Raw genomic sequence first — 13,132 nt, 5'->3', positions numbered from 1 at the left:
GAGAATTTTCTAACTGTTATTCCGAATTGTCACAGATTTTACATCTTAGGCTTCATATGTTTCATTCCTACGGCCAGGGTGTATACAGGGATCGGTATCAGCCGTACAATGGAGACCGAAGAAGTAGTGGATCTGGGCGAAGCCTAACCTCGGCAGAGTAGTGACGAGGTCAGGTCAGACCCTACTAAAAAATAAATAATGGCATGGTAAAATGTTTATCAATATAATAAGATAAAATGACAACGGAAATGAGTCAAGTAGTATGTTACCATTTAATTACACCAAATAATGGCAATTAATACCTCGTGAAAACAAAACAAAATTCTTTTCAACTTTAAGAAAATCACAACAATAATCAAAGGCAACTACGGCCATAAATCAATATCAACAAGGGCACTCCCGAGGTACCGCCTCGTAGTCCCAAATCATAAATAAATTCACAATATCTCATTTTCTTATATCACTGCATGAGCCTTCACAGTTTATTTTAAAGAAAATATTTTTTTCACGAAATAACATCCCGCGTTTTAGCCATCCTTATCACACTGCATGACTTTTAGTAGTTTCCCCTACTAACCACGCGTATCAAGCCACCCTTATCTCACCGCATACGTTTTAACACTCAAACCTTATACCACCGCATGTGTATCAATATCACAATATATCACAATTTGCACCTCAAGTGCCCAAATATTTCAATTTGCCAAAATAAAGCAACAACAATATTTTTTCATAATAAAGAGCTCACGGCTCATGCCAAAATAATTCAACAATAATATTTTAAAATTTTAATACGTTGCTTCGATACCAAATTAAATTTTCAAATAATTCATATTAATAATATTTAATTTAAAGAAAATCAACCTTCAAATAATGCACAGAATAAAAGAAATCAAGTTTCAACTAAATAGGTAAAACAATTAGCAGGAAAAGGTCAAGCAAATTTAAAGTATAAATATTTAAATAAATGATGAAGAATATAACAAGGTAAAATTATTTAATTAATATGCAACAACGATATACACAATTTAAAAACATAATCTTTTACATTTAGCCCGTGTACACACTCGTCACCTCATGTACACTACTTTCAACACATTTCAATTTATCACTTCAATACCAATCATAGGGAAAATTTTCCCCACACAAGGTTAGACAAGTCACTTATCTCGACTTGCTCCAATTTAATCACGTAGTATGCCTTTTCCTTTATTTTTCGACTCCGATCGACTCGTATTTAGTCATAATTAATTCGATACAGTCAACAAAAATTATAGAATCAATTCCATAAGAAAAAACTGTATTTTTCAATAAAATCCTAAATTAACTAAAAAAAATTCGTGGGGCCCACGTCTCAGAAATCCGGTAAAATTTACGAAATATGAACGCCTATTCAACTAAGAGTCTAACCGTACCAAAATGACTAAATTCCAATAACAATTCGACCCTCAAATCCTCAAATCTATCCAAGAGGGTTTTCAGATTTTTCCAACTTAAATCACCAATTAATTATTAAAAACGGTGATGGATTCGGGTAATCTAACCAAGATTGAGTTAAGAACACTTACCCCGATGTTTTCTCTGAAAATCTCCCAAAAATCGCCTCAATCCGAGCTCCAAATTGTTAAAAATGGAAAATGGGAAGTCCCATTTTCAGAACTTAAACATTCTGCCCACGCTTTTTCTTCTATGCGATCGCGGCCAAAGGCACGCGATTGCGAAGAACAAAATAAGGTTGCCCAGAATTACGCTTATGCAATCGCGGATAACTCTACGCGATCGCGAAACACAGCATTCCAAACCTACGCAATAGCGGACTCGCCCACGCGATCGCATAGCACAAAATTTCAGCTACCTAATTAACCCTACGCGAACACATACCTTCTCACGCGATCGCGTAGAAGGAAACCAGAACCTGCAGAAACCAGAACTTCAGTTATCAAGCCAAGTCCAAAAATGATTCGTTAGGCATCCAAAACTCACCCGAGCCCCTCGAGACCTCAACCAAATATACCAACAAGTCCTAATACATCATACGAACTTAGTCGAGTCCTCAAATCACATCCAACAATAATAAAAATACGAATCACACATAGATTCAAGCCTAATGAACTTTGAAACTTTTAATTTCTACAAACGACGCCGGAACATATCAAATCAAGTCCGATTGACCTCAAATTTTGCATGCAAGTCATAAATGACATAACAGGGCTATAAAAATTTTTGAAACTGGATTCCGACCCCGATATCAAAAAGTCAACTCCCCGGTCAATCTTTCAAACTTAAATTCCTATTTTAGCCATTTCAAGCCTAATTTAACTACGAACTTCCAAATAAAATTTCGGATACGCTCCTAAGTCCAAAATCACCATACAGAGCTATTGGAATCATAAAAATTCTATTCCGATGTCGTTTTCTCAAAATGTTGACCGAAGTCAAACTTAGCATCTTAAGGCCAACTTAAGGAACCAAGTGTTCCGATTTCAACTCGAACACTTCCAAATCCCGAACCAACCATCCCCGCAAGTCATAAATTTATAAAAGCACATACATGGAGTTTTATTTAGAGGAACAGGGTTCTAAAAGTCAAAATAACTGGTTGGGTCATTACATTCTCCACCTCTTAAATAAACGTTCGTCCTCGAATGGGTTTAGATTTATACCTGGAGTGGTGAAAAGATGAGGATAACAGATGCACATCTCATGCTCGATCTCCCAAGTCACCTCCTCGACCGGATGACCCCTCCACTGAATCTTCACGGAAGCAATGTTCTTTGACCTCAGTTTTCGAACCTGTCTATCTAAAATAGCCACTTGTTCCTCAACATAAGATAGATCCTTGTCCAACTGAATTGAACTGAAGTCTAATACATGAGACGGATCGTCGCGATACTTACGAAGCATAGAAACATGGAATACCTGATGATCTGCAGAGAGACTAGGTGGTAGTGCAAGTCTGTAAGCCACCTCTCCAACTCTTTCAAGAATCTCAAAAGGCCCAATATACCTAGGGCTCAACTTGCCCTTCTTCCCGAACCTCATCACACCCTTCATAGGCGAAACCCAGAGCAGAACCCGCTCACCAAACATGAATGAAACATCACGAACCTTCCGATCTGCATAACTCTTCTGTCTAGATTGGGCTGTACGAAGTCGATCCTGAATTAATTTAACCTTTTCCAAGGCATCCTGAACCAAGTCTGTACCCAATAGCCTAGCCTCACCCGGTTCGAACCAACCCATTGGAGACCGGCACCGCCTACCATACAAGGCCTCATACGGAACCATTTGAATGCTCGACTGGTAACTGTTGTTGTAAGCAAACTCAGCAAGTGGTAAGAACTGATCCCAAGCAACAAGCACGAAGTATATCCTCCAATATCTGAATAGTGCATTCGGACTGCCCGTCTGTCTGAGGGTGAAATGTTGTACTCAACTCTACCTGAGTACCCAACTCACGTTGTACGGCCCTCTAAAACCGTGATGTAAATTGTGTAACTCGGTCAGAGATGATAGATACCGGTACGCCGTGAAGTCTGACAATCTCGCGAATATAGATTCGAGCCAACTGCTCGGAAGAGTAGGTAGTCATCAGAGGAACGAAATGAGCTGACTTGGTCAGCCTATTCACAATCACCCAAACTGCATCAAACTTCCGCTGAGTCCGTGGAAGTCCAACAACGAAATCCATAGTGATCCGCTCCCATTTTCATTCTTGAATCTCTAACTTCTGAAGCAATCCACCCGGTCATTGATGCTCATATTTCACGTGTTGACAATTTAGACACCGAGCTACATACTCCACTATGTCTTTCTTCATCCGCCTCCACCAATAGTGTTGTCTCAAGTCCTGATATATCTTTGCAACACCCGGAAGAATGGAGTACCGCGAACTGTGAGCCTCTTGGAGAATCAACTCACGCAAACCATCTACATTAGGCACATATAGCCTGCCATGAATCCGTAATACACCGTCATCTCCAATAGTGACATCCTTGGTATCACCGTGCTGAACTGTATCCTTAAGGACAAGCAGATGAAGGTCATCGTACTAACGCTCTCTGATACGATTGTAAAGAGAAGACTGAGAAATCACACAAGCCAAAACTCGGCTCGGCTCGGAAATATCCAACCTGAAAAACTGGTTGGCCAAGGCCTGAACATCCAAGGCTAAAGGCCTCTTTGCTACCGGTAAATATGCTAAGTTGCCCAAACTCTTCGCCTTACAACTCAAGGCATCGGCCACTACATTGGCCTTCCCGGGATGATAGAGAATAGTGATATCATAATCCTTAAGCAACTCCAACCATCTCCGTTGCCGCAAATTAAGATCCTTCTGTTTAAACAGATGTTGTAGACTCCGGTGATCGGTGTAGACCTCACAATGGACACCGTACAAATAATGCTGCCAAATCTTCAAGGTATGAACAATAGCTGCTAACTCAAGGTCATGGACCGGATAATTCTTCTCATGTACCATTAACTGTCTGGACGCGTAGGCAATCACCTTACCGTCTTGCATTAACACTGCACCGAGACCAATACCCGACACGTCACAATACACAGTGTAAGATCCTGAACCTGTAGGTAATACCAATACTATGTTGTAGTCAAAGCTGTCTTGAGCTTTTGGAAGCTCTCCTCACATTCCTCGGTCCACCTGAACGGAGTACCCTTCTAGGTCAATTTGGTCATGGATGCAGCAATAGAAAAGAAACCCTCTACAAATTGGCGATAATACCCTACCAAACCAAGGAAACTCCGAATTTTCGTAGCTGAGGATGATCTAGACCAACCCTGCACTGCTTCAATCATCTTCGGATCTACCTTGATCCCTTCGCACGAAACTATATGGCCCAAAAATCCCACTGAATCAAGCCAGAATTCACACTTTGAAAATTTTGCATATAACTTATTTTCTCTCAAAGTCTGAAGCACAGTCCTCAGGTGATGTTCATGATCTTTCCAACTCCGGGAATACACCAGAATGTCGTCAATAAACACAATGACGTAAGAATTAAGATAGGGCTGAAATACACTATTCATTAAGTGCATAAATATTGCTAGGGCGTTGGTCAGCCCAAAAGACATCACAAGGAAATCGTAATGACCGTACCGAGTCCTGAAAGTAGTCTTCGGGATATCTGGCTCCCGAATCTTCAACTGATGATAGACTGAACGCAAGTCGATCTTACTAGCACCCTGAAGCTGATCAAATAGGTCATCAATACGTGGCAATGGATACATGTTCTTCACTGTAACCTTGTTCACCTGACGGTAATCAATACACATCCGTATAAAATAATCCTTCTTATTTACAAATAAGACAGGAGCACCCCAAGGCGATACACTAGGCCAAATAAAGCCCTTATCAAGCAATTTTTGTAACTGTTCTTTTAATTCTTTCAACTCTATTGGGTCCATACGATATGGTGGAATAGAAATGGGCTGAGTTCCCAATAACAAATCAATGCCAAAATCAATATCCCTATCGGGTGGAATACTCGGGAGATCCATTGGAAATACATCAAGAAAATCCCTTATTATAGGAACTGAATCCATGGTATGAGTATCAACACTAACATCTCTCACACAGGTCAGATACGCATCACACCCCTTCTCAACTATTCGTTGAGCTTTAATAAATAAAATAACCTTGCTAGGAACATGATCTGAGGTACCTCTCCACTCTAGCCACAGTAGACCTGGCATAGCCAACGTCACCGTCTTGGCGTAACAATCAAGAATAGCGTGATAGGGCGACAACCAGTCCATACCCAAAATAATATCAAAATCCACTATACTGAGCAATAATAAATCAGCTCTGGTCTCAAAACCACTGATAACAATTAAACACGACCGATACACACGGTCCACAATAATAGATTCACCCACGGGTGTAGATATATAAACAGAAGAACTCAAGGAATCACGTGATACGCCCAAATACGAGGCAAAGTAAGATGAAACATAAGAATAAGTGGAGCCTGGATCAAATAAGACTGATGCATCTCTATGACAGGCCAGAATAATACCTATGATAACAGAATCGGATGCAACGGCCTCTGTCCTAGCAGGAAAGTCATAATATCTTGCATGCCCCCCCTCTAGGGCGACCTCTACCTGTACGACCTCCACATCTAGCTGGCTGAGCAGGTGGAGTGGCAACTGGTGTAGTAATCATGGTTTGAGAAGCCTGAGGGCCCTGTGGATAGGTGGGCCCTGAGAAATCTGTGGAGGTGCACCCCTCCTAAATTTTGAAGAATCTCTCATAATATGACGAGTGTCACCGCACTCAAAACAAGCCCTCGGAGGTCGTGGCTGCTAGGACTGGCTTGGGCCTGATCGACAAGACTGCCCGCTGAAAGCACCCCGTACAGGAGGTACAGTAGACACTGGCGGTGCATAATATGGAACTTGAGGTCTGGGAGTAGATGGAATACCATTGGAAGCTGGAAGTGCTGAATGAATAGGACGACTCACATAACCTCTACCATGACGGGCTGCAACTGGGGCACGAGAATTATTATATGTTCCAGAATCTCGAGGTCTCTTAGCTTCCCTCTCTTCCCTCCTAGAAATTGACACCACTTGTTGGTATGTGATGTCCATCTCTAGCTCTCAGGCCATACTGAATCTGATACTAGGGTGGAGACCCTCAATAAATCTGCGAACCCGCTCTCGAACAGTAGCAACTAAGGCTGGTGCATGCCTAGCCAACTCACTAAATCGAACTGCATATTCTGACACGGTCATAGAACCCTGGCGCAACTGCTCAAACTCTGTGCGCCATGTGTTGATACCCAATTTTTCCCTCATATTTTCCATATGATACCCAATTTTTCCCTCATATATATATATATATATATACCTTCAAAATAGTGCATATGCATCATCATTTGATTTACAAGTATACACAAGTATTTTTCATAATTTTTCATAATTTTTAAAGACTTTAAATCAATTTATTTTTGCACTTTTATTATATAAATATCCAATAATTAACCTACAAATTATTTTTATGATGATTTAATCATCTAAACTTCTCATTTATACCAATATGAAGTTTTAAATATTTTCAGTGCATTTATCATAATTACATTTGCATTTTTAGGGCCAAATTGCATATTTTGCAATAATAGCCCATATGCATATATAATTACATTATTCATATAAAAAAATAAATTTATATATTATAATGTTAAGTAATTATTATTAATCATTTTCATGCATAAATGATATTTTTGCTATATATTAATTATTTTATAAATTATTTATTTTTTAAATAGTGGGTATTTAAAATCTAGCCCTAAAATTCCCTATTTTCGGATTTAACCCAACACCCTTACACCGGCCCAATACCCTTGGACCAAGACCCATTAGCCCAATCCCCATACCCATTTAAACACCCTACCCAGGACCCCTTTAAATCGTGACTGTTGATCTCTAAGATAAACAGTCCACGTTACACCCTCCCCTTTAAACCAACCTAAACCCCTAACCATAATCATTCTATACCACCTCGCCGCCCTGGAATTCCCTCATCTCTTATCTCTCAAGAACCCTAGCCGCCATTCTTATCAAACCCTCCCCCCCAAATCCAGCCGGAAAACGGAATCCACCATGGATTCTCTTACCTTATTTACCTATCCTCACAACTGGCCACTCGCCTATGATCTTACTTAGTTGTTTGCCTAACATGGCAAGCAAATCTTTCCAAAATCGAACCAAATCGGTTCACACCTCTAATTTTTATGGCTATTTCGTCTATGTTCATCATTGATTCTTTGTGAGTAACGAAAATTCTTCATATCTGTTGATGATTCTTACCTACCCCAAATTAGGGTTTTCAAACCCTTTCAATCGAACCAAAATAGGTCCGATTTTCTGATTTTTAATGTTATTCCGCTTCTATTCATCTTATTTTGTGCGATTTTTACTTTATTTTCCATTGATTTCACACTTTTCCTAAAACTAGGGTTTGAAACTTTCTCCTTTTCTTACCGATTCTGGCGAATCTTTCCTTTCCGTGTTCGATTACTCTCTTTCCTTGTTTTCCCACATTTTTACTTTAATATTTATTTAAATATTTTGAATAATTTTTGTTTTGGTATTATATTCTGAATAATTTTTTGTTTCGATATTATTTGTGTGTCCTTTAAAGTCTGCCTTAATAAGTCTGAACGATTTGTATTTTGGTATGTATGTGTATTTACCTTAAATATTCTGAATAATCTCGGGTGTTTCCCTAATTTGCTGAATTCCTTGATTTGTGCCCTAAATTACCTATAGCTGATTCTGAAATATTTTTCTTGCATATGACTGATTTATTTCCATGTTTATGTGCTGATTTCTATCACTATATATACTCTTCCCCTATTCCCTTTTAAAAGGACCTTCGACTACTTTCTGAACTTACTATAGACTTACTAGACCTAAGGTTATTTTGATTTTGCATTCTATACTCTAACTTTGGCCGGCTGGAAGCCAAGGCAAGTCAGCTCTAAAATCTTGCTATATACTGTGGACTTCTATACTTTGTGCATTATTTTCACTTAACTTGTGAGTCACCTAACTTCTGCATTTTCATTCTTACATGTCCCTGATTTGTATAGGTGATTACTACTGAATTTATTATTCAATATGCTTTGGAAGGATGTTTAAGTATAGCTCTATCAAATCTGTATGTCTTAGTCCCTTTAACAATTAATTGCTCCTAATGATACATGTGATGAAGTTATTTGAACTTATTTAAGGTCTATCCAGTTAGTGTATCAATCCTTGAATGCCTATGAACATGTTTATCCCCTTACCCTGAACCCCTGCAGTGAATGCCTCACATCTGTGACTCTTATTACTAGTTATAATCGCCTCTTTGCTATTGTGTTAACATGATCACTCGATCCCACACCCACCTAGTGTTTGTTTGTAATTTGGAATAGCTGTCTCATCATGTTCGAATTGCTGCTTTATCCTTTGATACAAACTGGATCATCTTTGGTTAGATCATTATAACAAAGTTACCTACTACTTAACATGATTTTACTGAGTGTGTGTGTCTTGACTTATGACTGTAAGCATGATGCCCTCCCCCCTTCTATGATGTTGTTCTGGTTTTCTTGATAATAACACTAGGTTATGTACTTAACATAATTCAGTATGCTTTAACTCATTCTACACCTATGACTTTGCCAAACTTGCAAACATGTTCTTTGCCAACTTTTAACATGTGACTGCTACTGTGCTGAGTTTGAAACCTGTTTATCAGTTTCATTAAACTAGTTCTTTTTTAAGTTCAATTTAAGTGTCTGCTTGTTGACTCAATTTGGTCACGTCTGTTTAAATCCTCAATTCCCGTCTTCTCAATTTTGGTCTTTCTTTCTCTGTCACCTAAGCTCTTTTAAATCGTATTCTTAGCCAATGTTGTCCAAGTTCTGTTCTTTGGCCTCCTTAGTGTGAGCACTACTCAGGGTTCATTAGAGACCCTTGTGAACTCTAACACACTAGGATTTGGTCCCTAATCCCTCCTCTCTGAACTATTCTTGTTAACCACCCTAGTGTGAGCACTGCCCTGGGTTCTTGAAGCCCTTGGGAACTCTGACACACTAGGGCCTTGGTTCTATATGCTCAACTCTATCTTGTGCTCACTGGGTGAATCATTCAATTCCTGGCTGCTGTATGCCTATGAGTGTGTAACTTGGAGACTGTTGTGAATTGTGAGAATAAAGGCCAGGCCTGTCCAGGCGTATTTTGGGCCTGCTGTACGCTCCTTATAGTTATTCTCCTATGTAATTCATGCTATTCATTCTGGGTTTATAATAATTATTGTAATAACATTTGGGGTATTACTGAAATTGGGAAAGGGATTTTTATCTTATATTTGCAATAAATGGGGTAGAAATCCAGCCTATAAGTTCGATAATGCGTGTTAAGTTATCGTGTGTTAGAAATCATGCCTATAGGTATCCTATTATGTTCAGTCATTATATGCTAGCAATCTTGCCTATGGTATAAATACTTGGTTCAATTGTGTTCTATTTTTGCTTATTAGAAACCATGCCTATAAGGAATTGTATGATTCAATATGCATTTACATGCTGCCCCATTCACAAATTGTAGAGATCATATCTATAGGATATAAAATCAGATTAAATTGTAGAAAGCATGCCTATATGTCTGAATCAATTTAATTATCATCTTGCTCGTTTATTCAGTAGTTCTCGACACTGTGTCATTATAATCACTAGAAAATATGCATATAGTACTAAATAAGTAATTCCGAATATCCTTACGCGATTACCATTATTTATTATTGAGTAAAACACCTAGACATCATGCCTATAGGTTTAATCCCCTTATGCTTAAAATCAGTAGGCAAATTATGTAGGTTTCTGGAAATCGTATTTAGGAAATCGCTTTTGCGTGTAGTTGTCTGTTCATTAATTTGGTATCACATAGAGATCCTGCATATAGGATTCTGCAACCTTAACTCAATAAAATCTATCAATGTTAATCAGTTTGGCTTGCATTTGTTGTCTAAATGCGGAGGCTAACTTGAGCCCTTATTTGCTTATATGTGAAAGTCCTAAATGTTTTGTTTGTCGCCTAGTATTTTCCCTTTTGAGCAACCTAAGTTAAGGTCTAGAACCACCCTGAAATAGAGGTCCAAATGCCTCATGGACCATAGGCATGGGACGGGTAGTGCACGCATAGAGTACGACTTAGAATTGACTAGTGCGCTTTAGGTAAACAACTTAAAGATAGTAATCGGGTAGCAGAAGATGATAGTCCGTGCCCGCTGAATAATATGAGTAACACCCCATCTTGAGGGAGTTACGAAGTATTATTTATGTTGCATGGGGTGATCCTTTAGGCTAAAAAACTTAGGACCCCCCCCCCTCCTTCATATACTTGGCATTTACATTTAGTCTTTTATTTGCCCAATTTTGTCTCTTCTCCTTGCTTAGACTAATTCATATAATTCGAGTTCTGCCGGGACCCACCGTTGTGGACCTCGGGGAGTGCCTAACACCTTCTCCTCAAGGTAATTTGATCCCTTACCTTATCTTTTATGACACAAACCGGTTAATCCAGAGTTATTTGCAAAGTAGGTGCCCTAACACACCTTAATCCGTTAGGTGGCGACTCTATCTTTTAGTACGCTTCATTTAAAAGAGTTTTCATGATGTCGAAGCCCTATTTAGCGAGAAAGAAGGGGCGCGGCAGCATGGCGACTCTGCTGGGGATATTTTTAAGCGATCGGGGTCCCCGCTGGAAAATTATTAGGATTCATCGTCAACCGCCGAGGAATTGAGCTAGACCCATCAAAGGTCAAGGCTATCCAGGATTTACCATCTCCAAAGAACAAGAAAGACGTGATGAGCTTCTTGGGACATCTTAATTACATCAGCCGCTTCATAGCACAATCAACCGTGATCTGTGAGCCAATTTTCAAAATGTTAAAGGAGGATGTCGCAACCAATTGGACTAAAGGCTGCCAGAACACTTTTAATAGAATCAAAGAATATTTGTCCACACCGCCAGTCCTGGTCCCGCCAGAACCTGATAGACCACTGCTACTCTATCTCTCCATATTAAATGGGGCATTCGGTTGTGTCTTGGGACAACACAACGAGACGGGAAGGAAAGAACAGGCCATATACTATCTGAGTAAGAAGTTCACACCCTATGAAGCACGGTATTCTTTGCTGGAACGCACCTGCTATGCTTTGACCTGGATAGCCTAGAAACTGAGGCATTACTTCTGTGCCTATACCACATATCTCATATCAAGGATGGATCTTCTGAAGTACATCTTCCAGAAACCCATGCCTACAGGGAAGCTGGCAAAAACAACAGATATTGTTGAGTGAATTCGACGTCGTCTATGTGACTCAGAAGGCGGTTAAGGGACAAGTATTAGCGGATCATCTTGCAGAAAATCCTGTAGGAGGAGAATACGAACCACTAAAAATGTATTTTTTTGATGAAGAAGTATCATTCGTAGGAGAAGATATCGCCAAAGCCTATGACGGGTGGAGAATGTTTTTCGATGGAGCCGCAAACTTGAAAGGAGTGGGTATTGGAGCCGTTTTGGTGTCAGAAACAGGTCAACATTATCTGGTATCCGCAAAACTCAAATTTCCGTGCACCAATAATATGGCAGAATATGAGGCTTGCATATTGGGGCTCAATTTGGCCGTTGACATGAATATCCAGGAATTACTAGTAATTGGTGATTCAGATTTTCTGGTACATCAGGTGCAGGGAGAATGGGCTACAAAGAATACCAAGATATTACCTTATCTATATCATGTGCAAGAGATGATGATGAGGTTCATGAAGATAGAGTTTAGACATATCCCGAGAATCCAGAATGAGTTTGTATATGCATTGGCCACTTTGTCCTCCATGATACAACATCCCGGACAAGAATTTCATCGACCCCATTCCGGTAAGGATTCATATTCAGCCAGCTTACTGCGCTCATATTGAAGAAGAAGCAGACGGGAATCCATGGTTCCATGATATCAAGGAGTACTTGGCAAAAGGATAGTACCCGAAACATGCAAATCATACTAAAAAACTCACACTCCGAAGATTGTCCAACCATTGCTTCCAAAGTGGAGGAATTATGTACAGAAGGACTCCAGACTTAGGATTATTACGGTGTGTTGACGCCAAGGAAGCTTCCAAACTGCTCGAAGAGATATACACTGGAACTTGCGGACCACACATGAATTATTTCATTTTAGCCAAGAGGATACTGAGGGAAGGTTATTTTTGGATGACTATGAAAACAGACTGCATCAGGTATGTCCAGAAATATCATCAGTGCCAAATACACACAAATATGATACGGGTGCCGCCAAATAAACTCAATGCAATGAGTGCACCTTGGCCTTTTGCCGCTTGGGGAATGGACGTCATTGGACCAATCAAGCCCACCGCTTCAAACGGGCACAAGTTCATTTTAGTGGCCATAGACTACTTCACAAAATGGGTTGAAGCTACATCCTACAAAGCTGTAACCAAGAAAGTCATCGCACATTTTGTCAGAGATCGTATTGTTTGCCGATTCGGGGTTCCAGAGTCCATCATCACCGACAACGCCGCCAATCTCAACAGTGGC

Source organism: Nicotiana tabacum, chromosome 2 (assembly GCF_000715075.1).
Source record: "Nicotiana tabacum cultivar K326 chromosome 2, ASM71507v2, whole genome shotgun sequence".
Classification (NCBI taxonomy): Eukaryota; Viridiplantae; Streptophyta; class Magnoliopsida; order Solanales; family Solanaceae; genus Nicotiana; species Nicotiana tabacum.
This window is presented reverse-complemented; position numbering follows the sequence as displayed.